The sequence below is a fragment of the Trachemys scripta genome, chromosome 1 (genome assembly GCF_013100865.1).
Source record: "Trachemys scripta elegans isolate TJP31775 chromosome 1, CAS_Tse_1.0, whole genome shotgun sequence".
In the NCBI taxonomy this organism is placed as follows: domain Eukaryota; kingdom Metazoa; phylum Chordata; order Testudines; family Emydidae; genus Trachemys; species Trachemys scripta.
The window spans coordinates 289,663,073-289,678,343 of record NC_048298.1 but is presented as its reverse complement, the minus strand read 5'-3'; the positions used below and the strand labels follow the sequence as shown (position 1 = coordinate 289,678,343).

Below are 15,271 nucleotides of genomic sequence, written 5' to 3'. Positions count from 1 at the left end.
GTGGGTACGACCCCCAAAGCTCCCATTGGCTGGGAATGGAGAACTGCGGCCAATGGGAGCTGTGGGGGGTGGTGCCTGCAGGCAAGGGCAGCACACAGAGCCCTCTACCCCCGCCCCCTCCAGGGGCCACAGGGACGTGGTGCCAGCCGCTTCTAGGAGCCGAACGGGGCCTGTGCAGGCAGGGAACCTACCTAGGCAGGGAGCCTGCCTTAGCCCCGCTGCGCCACGGGGCTGGCAATCCCGCAGGCCGGATTGAAAGCCCTGACAGGTCGGATCCAGTCCGTGGGCCGTAGTTTGCCCACCCCTGCATTAGGCAGTGGCAAGCAGGGTAGTGGAACAGGGCCCCACACCACAGGCAGCCATATGAAGTTAAGTTACATGCTTCAGCTCCATGTGGCAGGGCTTGAGCTTCAGACAATTCCCACAAGTGAAAAAACAGCTCAAGGATCATACTGAAATGTAAGTACAATATTTATATTCCAATTGATTTATTTTATAATTATATGATAACAATGAGAAAGTAAGCAATTTTTCAGTAATAGTATGTTATACTTTTGTATTTCTATGTCTGATTTTGTAAGCTGATTTTATGTGAGGTCAAACTTGGGGTAGGCAAGACAAATCAGATTTCTGAAAGGGGTACAGTAGTCTGGAAAGGTTGAGAACCACTGTGCTAGCATAACCCACAATTATACTCTGTAGGTCTCTAGCCCCCTCTGGTGGCTGAACCACAGAGGTTTGAGTTCACTGCAGCCTCTGAGCCAACAGATGTCAGCCTTGTAAGTCAGTCAGTAGAGTCTAATGGTTTTAGACCCAGAGGTCCAAGGTTTAATTCTCATTGACAACTCATCTAAGGGCACTATGTTACATTAGAAAGTCTTGAAAGTGCACAAATGTCTAGCTTCATTATAAACAAGAGCACTGGTACAATGTAATCTAATGTCCATTCATTCTTTCTTTCTTTATTTAAATACTGTCGCATCTAGGTGCCCTAGTTTTGGACCAGTGCCCTGCGGTGCTAGATGCTGTATAAATACAGAACAAAAAGATGGTTCCTGTCCATGGTCAAGCTTACAATCAAAATATAAAATAAGAGACAACAGATGGATACAGTCAGATGGTGAAGTGCAGAAAAACAATGAGACAATATTAGTCAACATGATTGCATTGTTTAGTGGTCTCAGCGTATCCACCACTTAAATGTTGCCAATCTTTTTGTAAGCATCACAGAAAAGGAGGGGTTTGAATGAGGTAGCTTTGCAGATGTTTACAGGGAGCTCCTTTCAGGCCTGAGGGGCAGCACAGGAGAAAATATGAAGGTGCTTGTTTGAAAATTTAACAAGTGGGCAATAAAGGGTAGTATCATGGTCTGATTGGACGCAAGAGTCGACTCTTGATTGCCAATGAGATATTATAGGTAGGGGGGGGGGCGGACAGGTCAGGGGGTTGAAAGTGAAGATGAACAGCTTATATTTGATATGACAGAGTAGTGGGGGCCAGTGGAGGGATGCAGAGAGGTGACGTGGTCAAAGTGATGGGCTAGGAAGATCATCTTTATAGCAGCATTCTGAACATATGAGTGGGGCAAGAGTGCACTTACCAAGGCCAGAAAAAAGGATATTGCAGTAATTGAGAGACAAGATAAGAGCCTAGACGAGAGTTTTAAATGAATGGATGGATGGGAAAGGCCATATATTAGAGATGTTATCCAGAAAGGAATCTGCAAGACTTAAATATAGCCTGGATGGGAGGACCTAGAGAGAAGTCCACATCAAAGAGAATGATAGGCAGGATGGTGGTGTTTACAGTAATTGAGAAAGAAGTAGCAGGAAGCATTTTAGGGGGCACATTAAGAGCTCTATTTTATCCATATTTAAGCTTGGCATCCATGAGGAGATGTCAAAGAGATGGCCAAGATTTTAATTTGTACAGAAGATAACAGGAGTTATCTGGAGCGAAGGTCCACACAGTTGATGGTAGTTAAATTTGAATCTGCAGATGAGATTACCCAGAGATAAGATTTAGAGGGAGAAGAAAAGAGGACCAAGGACAGAACCCTATGGAACACCCACAGATAGTTGGAGGTGGGATGAAGAGTACTCTCTGAAGGACATGATGAAGGAATGATTTGAAAAGTAGGATAAGAACCAAGAGAGGGACAGTCACAGAAGCCAAGGGAGACATTTTTTTTGAAAGGCGCATTTTCAGTGCCTTCGCGGGTGACTGACAGGTCAAGGGGAATAAATATATCTCAATTATGCCATATCCATTTCATAAGCATATTTCCATAAAGAATATGGAATGTAACGTCACAATACAAAAATTAAATTGAATTAAAAAACTCACACTGCGTTAGCATATTTTGAAATGAGCAGGAAATGCACAAAATTATTCAAGATTTATTTAAAAAAAGTAAAACACACACCTCCCTCCTAAAAAGCCTTGATTAGAGCGTGTCAATATTTAGAGTCATCACAACTAACTCATACTTTCTATCTACTTCCTATATAGCAAACTATGCTTATTCTCCAGTATTTATCTACTCAATGAACACCTCAGAAAGACTCAATGGACTTTCAGAAGCAAGCAACCATCATCCTTACCATTGTGCTGACAATGGATTCTAATAATCTGAGGAGCAACATAACCAGGAATGGTTTCATTTGTTTTTTTTTCCTCCTGCTTCTAGGTTATCCAGCTAACCTAGCCTTCCTGTTTTATCAATGTTAGTTTAAACTTCTTCCAGCACAGATATATCTTCTATATAGTGAGGTACAACAGTGCTGATGTTCATTATTCACAGCATATTTAATACAATTTCCTTTCAGTGCACTTCAAGTTTGTCTTTGTTAGCATAAGAGCTTTTCCCTTGTTTGATACTAACATGAGAATTGACAAAGACAGCTTAATGGCTCTCAACCCTCTACAGATAAATACTGGAGATACTTATTTGACCAACTGAAAAGATGTTATGCAACCTACAATATAAAAATAGATTTGTTGTCCAAAAACCCAACACAACTGACCATTTTAACTTATTTACTCCTCCCAGGCTGAAACTCTGTTGTAAATCTGCTCTGGGCTTAAGTTGGAACACAGAGCTGTAAGCATACAGAAACCTTACAGGGGAAAAAGCCCAGAGCAGCAAGTGTGGAGTAGCTAGTGCACGACGAGTACGAGTGGAAATAAGGGGGTCTGTAAGTAGTTAGTGCAGAGTGGCTAGTACACCTTAAATTCACATACTAGCTTACTCTGCACTAAACTCCCCATGTAGACAAGTTCTAAACCTAGGGCCCAACCAAATTCACAGCTGTGAAAAACACAAAATCTGGTCTTGTGTGTGCTTTTACCCTATACTATACAGATTTCACAGGGGAGACCAGTGTTTATCAAATTGGGGGTCCTGACCCAAAAGAGTCGCAGGGGGTTTGCAAGGTTATTTTAGGGGGGTTGCGGTATTGCCACCCTTCTGCACTGCCTTCAGAGCTGGGCGGCTGGAGAGAGGTGGCTATTGGCCAGATACCAAGCTCTCAAGGCAGCGCCTGCCAGTAAGGGTGGCAATACCATACCATGCCACCCTGACTTCTGCGCTTTTGCCTTCAGAGCTGGGCGGCCAGAGAGTGGCGGCTGCTGACTGAAGGCCCAGCTCTGCAGGCAGCAATACTATACTATGCCATCCTTACTCTGTGCTGCTGCTGGTGGTGGCTCTGCCTTCAGAGCTGAGCTCCCTGCCAGCAGCCATCACTCTCCAGCCGCCCAGTGCTGAAGGCAGTGCCACCACCAGCAGCAGCGCAGAAGTAAGGGTAGCAGTACTGCAAACTCCCCCTCCTCCCCCAATTACAACACCATGAAATTTCAGATTTAAATAGCTGAAATCATGAAATTTACAATTTTAAAAATCCTATCACCATGAAATTGACCAAGTGTACTGTGAATTTGGTAAGGCCCTACTATACCTCGACGGTCTAACATCATCTCTTCCCACTGAACCAGCTTAGCTACTATTTTTTCTGTCATGTCAGCAGCACAGGTCTTCCCAAAGAGATCATGGGATGCTAGCAGTCTGATTCTTCATTCCTATGGTTCACGGAGTTCCTGTTTTCCTCTTTCTCCACCTAGCTCACAAGTAATTTGCATGCTATCGAGCCATCAGTTTGTGTGGTTGAGCAAGTCCGAAGGATTTAATCCAGTTTATCATTAAATGGGCAAGTTTATTACCCGAGGTGGACCAGTTGTCTTCCCAGGTCTTATAACACTGAGTTTTTTTGGTCACTTCATATTCTTGGGACACTGCTTTCACTCCTGGGGATGCACATCTCTGTCAATTACTCAGCCACCTCATGAAATATTAAAGGTCAAACACATGGGTTCTGGATCTCCTTTGTACATACCGATACCAGAATCTACACTACCATCTCTGGCTAGCTAGCAGCACATCCATATAACAGTCTTCTATGAGATATGCCAAAAATAAAATCAGCTAGATCATAGAAGCAGAAGAACAGGAGTACTTGTGGCACCTTAGAGACTAACAAATTTAGAAGCAGAAGACACATTGGTCACTCTTAACATAGCACATAACCGAGCTTCACAACGTCTGCAGTGTTATTTGTATAGCTAATGGCTTCTAGCCTTTGCCTTTAAGGCCCTCAACAGATCAGGACCTATCTCCTGTACAGACCCTTTCTAATTCCACAACAATTCAAGGTAAAAGTACTCAATGGGAACCAAAACTCAAGTTGACAGAGCCTAGGTTCAAAGACTTGAGAGCAGGACCATAGCACTGTCCATGACAGGTCGTCTGCCCCCCAAAACTTCAGAACTGAAGATCAGATGGAGCTCTCACCTAACTATTTTCCTGACACTCTCTTAAAAAAGGCATTAAAAATTACACTTGTTTGTGTACAACACCCAATACAATGTGGCCCTGATTTTGATTGGAGTCTTGGGGTACTACCACTATGATAAATAATAAACTACAAAGAGGGGGGAAACAAATAAAAGGAACAACAGGAACCTTCAAAATGAAGTCAATGCTAAATAATGTTTTATTTTGTGCCTAGATAGCATGGTGATGTATTAGAAATGTTGAAGATAGGGGAGTCTCCCAATTTCCTTGTGAAGCAGTCAGTATATGCTTCAGCCTGCGTCCTCTTACAGCTCTTGTGAATCAGAAGCACTGTCCTTCCAATGGGCTACAGCGGAGAGCAGTGCTGGTGCGCATACTTTCTTCAGTAGGGTTCTTTTGTGGTTAGGTTCCCACAGGAGCTAATGGCAACTTCACTCCTCAGGCAAAATGGAAATTTCTACCATAAAGATAAAAGCTCATCTGTGCAGGAGGGCAACTGATACACCACCACAAACCACACCACCACAAACCTCACCATCTTCCACTTCAAGTGTGAGGCACACTTCTTCCATCTAGCCTTCTCTAACACACACAAAACAGCATGCACATTTAAAAAAACCCAAACCCCTAAAACAGAACCCTACCAAAACAAAATGACCATACATAATTTCCCCCCTTGCCAGAAAATTAAAGAGAACGAATCACATGTGACAGATGTTACTCCCTCTGCTTAAAGCACTATTGGAAGGAGCTCACATATTACAGCAGGGATTGGCAACCTTTGACACGCGGCTCACAAGGGTAAGCACCCTGGCGGGCTGGGCCGGTTTGTTTACCTGCCAAGTCCACAGGTTCGGCCAATTGCGGCTCCCACTGGCTGTGGTTCGCTGCCCCCATTGGCCTGGGACGGCGAACCGCAGCCAGTGGGAGTCACGATCAGCCGAACCTGCGAACGCAGCAGGTAAACAAACCAGCCCGGGCCACCAGGGTGCTTACCCTAGCGAGCCGCGTGCCAAAAGTGGCCGAACCCTGTATTACAGTGATGAGGGTGATATCAGAATATATAGAATTAGGCAGTGACCCACAAGGTCTGTATCTGGGCTACCAGAATTATTAAGCATGCTAAAGAGATTCTTTTTACATGTTTACACTACAGCTATCGAGGGATTAAAAAAAATTAATTGCTATTAATCGTGCAATTACAAATATTAGTCATGCTGTTAAAACAGAATACCATTTATTTACTTTTTTTGGATTTTTTCACATTTTCAAATATATTGATTTCTATTACAACACAGAATACAAAGTGTACAGTGCTCCGTTTATATTTATTACAAATATTTGCACTGTAAAAAACAAAAGAAATTTTAAATTCACCTAATAAGTACTTTAGTGCAATCTCTTTATCAAGAAAATTGAACTTATAAATGTACAATTATGTACAGAAAAATAACTACATTCAAAAATAAAACAATGTAAAACTTTAGAGCCTAAAGTCCACTCAGTCCTACTTCAGACAATTGCTCAAACAAGTTTGGTTGCAATTTGCAGGAGATAATGCTGCCGGCGTCGCTAGATATTTACATGCCAGATGCGCTAAAGATTCATATGTCCCTTCATGCTTCAACCACCCTGCTGAGGGATTCTGCTTGATAACAATCCAAAGCAGATCAGACCGATGCATGTTCATTTTCATTATCTGAGTCAGATGCCACCAGCAGAAGGTTGAGTTTCTTTTTTTATAGTTTGGGTTCTGTAGTTTCTGCATCTGAGTATTACTCTTTTAAGAATTCTGAAAACATGCGCCACACCTTGTCCCCCTCAGATTTTGGAAGGCAATTCAGATTCTTAAGCCTTTGGTTGAGTACTGTATCTATCCTTAGTAATCTCACATTGGTACCTTTTTTGCGTTTTGTCAAATCTGCTGTGAAAGTGTTCTTAAAATGAACATGTGCTGGGTCATCATCCGAGACTGCTATAACATGAAATATATGGCAGAATCCAGGTAAAGCAGAACAGGAGACATACAATTCTCCCCCAGGGAGTTCAGTCACAAATTTAATTAATTTTTTTTTTTTTTTTTTACATGAGCATCATCAGCATAGAAGCATGTCCTCTGGAATGGTGGCCGAAGTATGAAGGGACATATGAATGGTTAGCATATCTGGCATGTAAATACTTTGCAACGCCGGCTAAAACCGTGCCATGCAAATGCCTGTTCTCACTTTCAGGTGACACTGTGAACAAGAAGCAGGCAGCATTATCTCCCATAAATGTAAACAAACTTGTTTGTTTTAGCGATTGGCTGAACAAGAAGTAGGACTGAGTGGACTTGTAGGTGCTAAAGTTTTACATTGTTTTGTTTTTGAGTGAAGTTATGTAACAAAAAAATCTCCATTTGTAAGTTACACTTTCACGATAAAGAAATTGCATAGCAGTACTTGTATAAGATGAATTGAAAAATATAATTTCTTTTGTTTATCATTTTTACAGTGCAAATATTTGTAATAAAATAACAAAGTGAGTACTGTACACTTTGTATTGTGTTGTAATAGAAATCAATATATTTGAAAATGTAGAAAAACATCCAAAATATTTAATAAATTTCAATTGGTATTCTATTAACAGTGCAATTAATCACGATTAATTTTTTTTAATCGCAATTAATTTTTGAGTTAATCGCATGAGTTAACTGCGATCAATTGATAGCGCTAGTTTTCACAAACAAGAACTACAACCCAAAGCTACTTAAGGGGTTTTGTCAATATTTTTGTTTGTAGTTTCACCAGGTTTCCACACCTAGATTTCAGATCCAGCAACCAGAGCAAAATCCAGTGTCACAGAATTCCATCTTGCTCACAAACTAGTCCTCCTATTACTTTGGAATTTTTTTTAAAATGTCCTTTGTAAGATGTTTGTTTCCATTTTAGACAACAGGTTGCTGTTAAGTAGAACTGGATGAAAAAATTTAGATGGAACAGCTTTTCATCAGAAAAATGCAGTTTCGTGAAAACAAATGTTTTGCAGGACTGCATCAATTTCAATGACATTTGACAAACATTTCAAAATGATACAACATAGAAATAGAGTATTTCATACCGACTTTCTCATTTTGTTTCATTCTGACTTTTACATTTGTAATATTCACAATGTAAAAATAAAGTATGTAACTACTTAATATTTATAATGTATTTACATTCTAAAATATTTCAACATTATCCAAAACATTTAGACATGATCATTAGATGCTTTAGAATTTAAATATTTAATGATTGACTTTTTATACAAATTTCAAAATGCCAAAATTTCTTGCAGGACAGAAATTCAATTTTCCAACTTGCTCTGCTGTAAATCAATACTGCAAAGGTTTCAGCCATAGTTTTCAAATGAGGGCACTTATGGAAAGACAACGGTAAAACCTGGAGCCTCCAGAAAGGATCCAATTGACCCATGAGCTGAGTCTGTTCATAGAAATTTTTTGCATGTCTGCAAGGCATTTCTGCTGGAAGGAAAGGAGTAGCTGCTGTAGAATAGAGCCAGTATGATTAAAGTGAGTATGAACCATAGCAAGGGTAGATTCTTCTTGGCTAATACAGAGAACCGAACTCTTGAAGAGGTAATAGATTACACCTAAGGAAAATAGTTTTGTGGAAATTAGGCCTTGACAAACCAGTCATCTGAAGAAGGCAAACAAGTACTCCACTTATTGTCTCACCCATTACTTGGCCTGTAAACTCTTTGGGGTAGGTGACTGTCTTTTTGTTCTTTGCATGCAGTGCCTACCACAACCGGCCCCAATTTGCTGAATGGGGCTTTTAAGCACTTAGTTGCCTGTGAGAGGGGTCCCTCAAAAGGAATGAGGAAAGAGGTCTTGGAGACGCAGAACTGAACAGTGTACCCTTTCTTCACTAATTTACAATGCCCTCCTATACAATTTCACTACATGCTGCAAAAAAAGAAAGATGACCCCAAGTTCGTTTTTTTACACCTTTGATTAATAGTTCTTCAAAATACCTATTAGACCTCCTAATTTCCATTTTACAGCCCTCCCCTCCCACCCCCCATTACATTAGGTTCCTCTCAAACTCCCCAAGGACTGAAAATAAATTATTTATTTTAGTAAGGAATCTGATTGGCTCAAAAACTTCTTGAACCTTGCCAAGTAATCATTTTTTCTTGCCCTCCTTTTTTGTTTAAGGGTACGAATACATACAGTGACTCAATTATATTAGTAAGGGAACTCCATGTCAAGTAATTTCCTCCTTTTTGACTGGCTTCCTCCTTTTAAAAAAATATTTCAAATATTCACTGTTATAGTGGTAGTTTTTAGTATGATCTTTGTAGTACACATAGAACTACTATGTAATTATTAAATAATACTGATCTAATAGTTTTATTGATATTGTATATGGGCACAGAAATTTACATTCTGTGCTCCCCCAGGCTCCGGCGGCAGCTCACTCTTCTCTTCCTACCCCCTATTCCGGCTCAAACTTGCTTTTCCCTTCCTCCCTCCGTCCCCAGCTCCAGCAGGCACTGGCTCTTTTACCCACAGCCCAAGGGCCAGGAGGAGCTAGTCAGTGAGGTTAAGTTACTGTCTAGTTATACTGTTATTAGACTTCCCTGTATGGAAGTAAGGGTCTAGCTTATATGAGGCTGTTGGGGAAAATCAAGCAGAAAGTCAACACAATGAATCTAGATAAGCAACCTCCCACCCAAAAACTTTGAAGGCAATTACAGTTCAGTGGCCTAGTTCCATGCTTCAGCCTAAAGTTACATAGTTGTTTTGCCAGTGCTAACAGATCAAAGTTTTATGAACAGTTAAAGTGATTTAGGGCACGCGTACACTACAAATTTTGGTTGACACAAATTACGGCAGCATCCAGCCACTGAAGTTAGTATATCACTCATGTGCATGCATACTTAGCAGCTTGTGGTGGCACTGGACATATCTACCAGGAACGCTTGTGTCAATGCAAAGTGCAATGCACGATGGATTGTAATTCCAGTATTGCCCCGCGCGCCGCTCCTCCCACCTCCCAAAGCAATGCCTTTTGGAAAATTTTTGCAATGTGTTGTGGGAGAGAAATGATTCACCCAGGGATCTCTGGGAGGTAGGGGCTCAAGTTCTCAGCATGCAGCTTGCCAACCCATCCCATAATTTTTGTACTTTTAAAAAAAAAAATCCTACAAACCTGTGATACTTTTTGATGTCCACCATCTAGAACAGAAGCACGGAGCCTGAAGAGCTATGCATTATTCTCATGATTGTTGTAAACACAGGACACATGATTCTCCTATATTTGGAGACTCGCAGGAACAGCCACAACAACAGGGGACACAATGATGCCTTCAAGGACAAATTCAAGTTTGCTGGTGGAGTTCACGGAACAGTTGCAGACAGTGAAGTGCTGCTTCTGGGCCTGAGAAACAAGCACTGACTACTGGGATCACATCATAATGCAAGTTTGGGACAACAAGCAGTGGCTACAGAACTTTTGGATGCAAAAGGCCATATATATATTTCTGGATCTGTGTGCTGACCTCTCCCCAGGTCTCCACCAAGGAACACCAAATTGAGCTGCACTGACAGCTGAGAAGCAAGGGGCAATCACACCCTGGAAACGTATAATGCCAGACTGCTACTAGTCAGTGGGAAATCAGTTTGGAGTTGGAAAATCCATGGTGGGTGCCATTGTCATGCAAGTGTGTCGGCCATTAATCATCATCTGCTACACAGGACTGAGACCTTTGGCAGCATGCAGGACACAGTAGATAGATTTGCAGCAAAGGGGTTCCGGGACTGCAGTGGAGCAATAGATGGCATACACATCCCCATTTTGGCACTAGTCCACCTTGCCACAGAGTACATCAACAAAAAGGGTTATGCAAACAGTGGATCATTGGAGACACTTCACCGATATCAATAGGGGCTGGTCAGGGAAGGTGCATGACATCTTTATGAACACAAAATTGCTCCGAAAGCTGCAAGCAGGGACATTCCTTCCTCACTGGTAGATTACCACTGACTATATTGAAATGCCAATTGTGATTCTGGGGGATCCAGCCTACCTTTTGCTCTCCTAGCTCATGAAACTATACATTAGTTACCATCAAGCAAAGATTAAACTATCAGCTCAGCAGGTACAGAATGACTGTTGAATATGCTTTTGGTAGATTGAAGGGACGCTGATAATGTTTACTCACTAGATTGAATCTCAGTTAAAACAATATCCCAGTGGTTATAGCTGCATGTTGTGATCTGCAAAATTTCTGAGGCAAATGGGGGAAAGCTACCACTACGGTGGAGGTAGAACATCTGTCTGCTGATTTTAAACAGCCAGACACAAGGGCTGTTACAAGAGCTGAATGTGAATCTATGCCATTAAAGAAGGCTTTAAAAGAGCATTTTAACAGGCTGTGGTGGACAGTTCTCTAGGCCTAAAGCTTTAATTCCTAACAGCACCAATGCGGTGCTTGGTGTACTTTTATAAATATGACAGGCTCAGGGAAAAGCACCCAGTGAGTTATCTGGTGCTCTACATTTACAATGTACTGGATGCTTTGGGTACCCCTATGCACTCTACAACGTGTTGTGAACTAATAAACAATTTTATTTAAAAAAAAAAAAAAACAAATTTATTGAGTGGCAAAAACAGTACAGAAAAACAATGTGGAAAAAACAGGCAATGCTATACAAACTGTAAATATAAATTAACAGAATGGCACTTTGAAATTAGAAAGGTAGAAAAAAATTGTCCATTTCAGTGCACAGAGTCCATTGTGGCTACATGTATACCATTCTTTGCTGTCCCCTGACATGGAGTGGTAGAGGTATGGATGCAGCCTGTGATGCCATGTGGAATGCTGGGGTATGTAGGGAGCCACTACCATGGAGTTCTCTAAGGACTGCAAAAAGCGTACAGTCCATGTGTCTGACTCTTCATCAACCAGGGTCTGCAGCATTTGTGTTTGCTGTCTGAGAAGCCCTATTATGTGTTGGTGCATCGCCTTCTCGGTTTCTTGGGCCTTTCGCCTGTCCCTTCTCAATGCTCTCTGCTGTGTCAGCCCTCTAGGCCCTTTGGTTGCAGTCCGATGCAGCACCGGCTTGCAGGATTTCACTAAACATGTCCTTCCTACTCCTACTTTCCCCTCATGGGGTCAGGTGTTCTGCAGGTGTGGAAGGGGAACTCTCCAAGACTGCAATGGCAGCAGCTGCTGATAAAGACACACATCATTGGATTTACAGTGACAACAGAAAGGGAAAGATAAGTTTCAAGACTACCCCCCTTATTCCAAAGTCATAATAAAAAACCCCCAACTTTTTAATAAAACTGTTTATTATAGAAACATAGAATTGTAGGACTGGAAGGGACATCATGAGGTCATTTAGTCCAGTCCCCTGCACTCATGGCAGGACTAAGTATTACCTAGACCACGGGTCGGCAACTTTTGGCACACGACTCGCCAGGGTAAGCACGCTGGTGGGCCAGGCCAGTTTGTTTACCTGCCGCGCCCGCAGGTTCGGCCGATCACTGCTCTCATTGGCCGCAGTTCGCCATCCCAGGCCAATGTCCAGTCCCCTGCACTCATGGCAGGACTAAGTATGGGATCACGTCTCATTTTGTAGCACATAGTGAAACTGCTAACTATAAATAGTGACGAAAGATTACACTATTCAGTTCTGTCTCTCCTGGCCCTCTTTCACCATTTCTTTTCAGGAATCCCTCTCACAAGCAACTAAGAGAAAGTTTTCTCTCTAAGAGCTCAGAATAATAGAAGGCATCTTGCTAGTATTGTAGGTATATATTTTTTTTATTGTGTTAATCTCGACTAAAATGAGGATAAGAGGAAAATATAGTATTCCACGGCATAGTCCTCACCACTGAAATTCTCATTAGATTTTTATGGAATCTTTTAGGTTCCGTATTACTCTTGCATCTTTCGCCTTCCTCTGCAGCATGGGGCATAGGTCACTTTCAGGTTTAAAGTAGTATAAAATGGTATATTCTCTGTAACAATGTCTTTAAATCATGATTTGAGGACATCGGTAACTGAGACAGAGGTTAGGGGTCTATTTCAGGAAGGGGTATGTGAGGTTCTGTGGCTTGCAATGTGCAGGAGGTCAGACTAGATAATCACGATGGTCCCTTCTGACCTTAAAGTCTATGAGTCTACATAGTTACAGCCAGATATTACAGTATATCATTGACAGACATTATGAAAAGATAGAGGAAGGAGAGTAATTGCCAAAGTCCTCTTTCCATCATTAGGCATTCTAGTGCACTTATTGTTTATCTTATTACAGTGGTATGCAGACATTTACAGCTTTTGTCAATGTGCCTACTTGTCTTTATCTTCTTAATCTGAAAGAGATCTCTCTGTTCCCCAGTATTAATCCATATCTGCCTTCTAGGCAGCAAAAAACAAACCTAATCTAGTTATTCCCTGCTTTGCTGTGAAAAGATGAAGCTACCTCCTGATAAATTGTAGAATAGGCAACTTTTCAGTACAAAAATTTAAAGTGCATTGAAAAACTGAAGTTGGGACTCGTAAGATTTACTTTAATGTCAATCTAGTGATACAGTAGTTAGTATACTAGATTAGGGAGAGGACACAAGACAAGGCCTGGCAACAGCCATGCTTAACACACAAGATTGTGCTACACAGGACTCCTGGCTTTGCTTACTGAAGACAGTGAATAGTGTACTTTGAGCAGTACACTATTCTGTGGATTCTGGCATTTAATTTCAGAAAGCGGAACTATGCAAAAATGAGGAGGTTAGTTAAACATAAATGAAAAGGTATAGTGACTATAGTGAAATCCCTGCAAGCTGCATGGACACTTTTCTAAGACACCATAATAGAGGCCCAACTTCAATGTATACCCCAAATTAAAAAACAAAGTAAAAGAACTAAAAAAGAGCCACCATGGCTTAACAACCATGTAAAAGAAGCAGTGAGAGATAAAAAGGCATCTTTTAAAAAGTGGAAGTCAAATCCTAGTGAGGTAAATAGAAAGGAGCATAAACTCTGCCAAATTAAGTGTAAAAATGTAATAAGAAAAGCTAAAAAGGAGTTTGAAGAACAGCTAGCCAAAAACTCAAAAGGTAATAAAATGTTTTTTAAGTACATCAGAAGCAGGAAGCCTGCTAAACAACCAGAGGGGCTCCTGGACGATCGAGATACAAAAGGAGCACTTAAAGACGATAAAGTCATTACAGAGAAACTAAATGAATTCTTTGCTTCAGTCTTCACGGCTGAGGATATTAAGGAGATTCCCAAACCTGAGCAGTCCTTTGTAGGTGACAAATCTGAGGAATTGTCACAGATTGACATGTCACTAGAGGGGGGTTTGGAATTAATTGATAAACTTAACAGTAACAAAGTCACTGGGATCAGATGGCATTCACCCAAGAGTTCTGAAAGAACTCAAATGTGAAATTGCAGAACTATTAACGATGGTTTGTAACTTGTCCTTTAAATCAGCTTCTGTACCCGATGACTGGAAGATAGCTAATGTAATACCAATATTTAAAAAGGGCTCTAGAGGTGATCCCAACAATTACAGACCAGTAAGTCTAATGTCAGTACCAGGAACATTAGTTGAAACAATAGTAAAGAATAAAATTGTCAGACACATAGAAGAACATAAATTGTTGGGCAAAAGTCAACATGGTTTCTGTAAAGGGAAATCATGTCTTCCTAATCTAATAGACTTCTTTGAAGGGGTCAACAAACACAAGGACAAGAGTGATCCAGTGGACATAGTGTACTTAGATTTCCAGAAAGCTTTTGACAAGGTCCCTCACCAAAGGCTCTTGTACATTAAGTTGTCATGCGATAAGAGGGAAGATCCTTTCATGGATTGAGAACTGGTTAAAAGACAGGGAACAAAGGATAGGAATAAATGGTAAATTTTCAGAATGGAGAGGGGTAACTAGTGGTGTTCCCCAAGGGTCAGTCCTAGGACCACTCCTATTCAACTTATTCATAAATGATCTGGAGAAAGGGGTAAACAGTGAGGTGGCAAAGTCTGCAGATATACTAAACTGCTCAAGATAGTTAAGACCAAAGCAGACTGTGAAGAACTTCAAAAAGATCTCACAAAACTAAGTGATTGGGCAACAAAATGGCAAATGAAATTTAATGTGGAGAAATGTAAAGTAATGCACATTGGAAAAAAATAACCCCAACTATACATACAATATGATGGGGGCTAATTTAGCTATAACTAATCAGGAAAGAGATCTTGGAGTTATCATGGATAGTTCTCTGAAGACGTCCACGCAGTGTGCAGCGGCAGTCAAAAAAGCAAACAGGATGTTAGGAATCATTAAAAAAGGGATAGAGAATAAGACTTAGAATATCTTATTGCCCTTATATAAATCCATGGTACGCCCACATCTTGAATACTGCGGA

At 41.0% G+C, this 15,271-nt stretch overlaps 1 protein-coding gene across 4 annotated transcripts in view; it reads right to left on the bottom strand.

The window, feature by feature from the left end:
* FNDC3A (fibronectin type III domain containing 3A) overlaps positions 1-15,271 on the bottom strand; it is a 189,667-nt gene that overhangs the window by 171,460 nt on the left and 2,936 nt on the right. The window contains exon 1 of one of the 4 annotated variants that reach the window (XM_034758504.1): positions 10,045-10,189. The exons of the other annotated variants lie outside the window; for them this stretch is intronic. The gene's annotated coding sequence lies outside the window, so the exon portion shown is untranslated. Of the gene's footprint in view, positions 1-10,044; positions 10,190-15,271 lie in introns of those variants that run through there. 4 annotated transcript variants of the gene reach the window in all.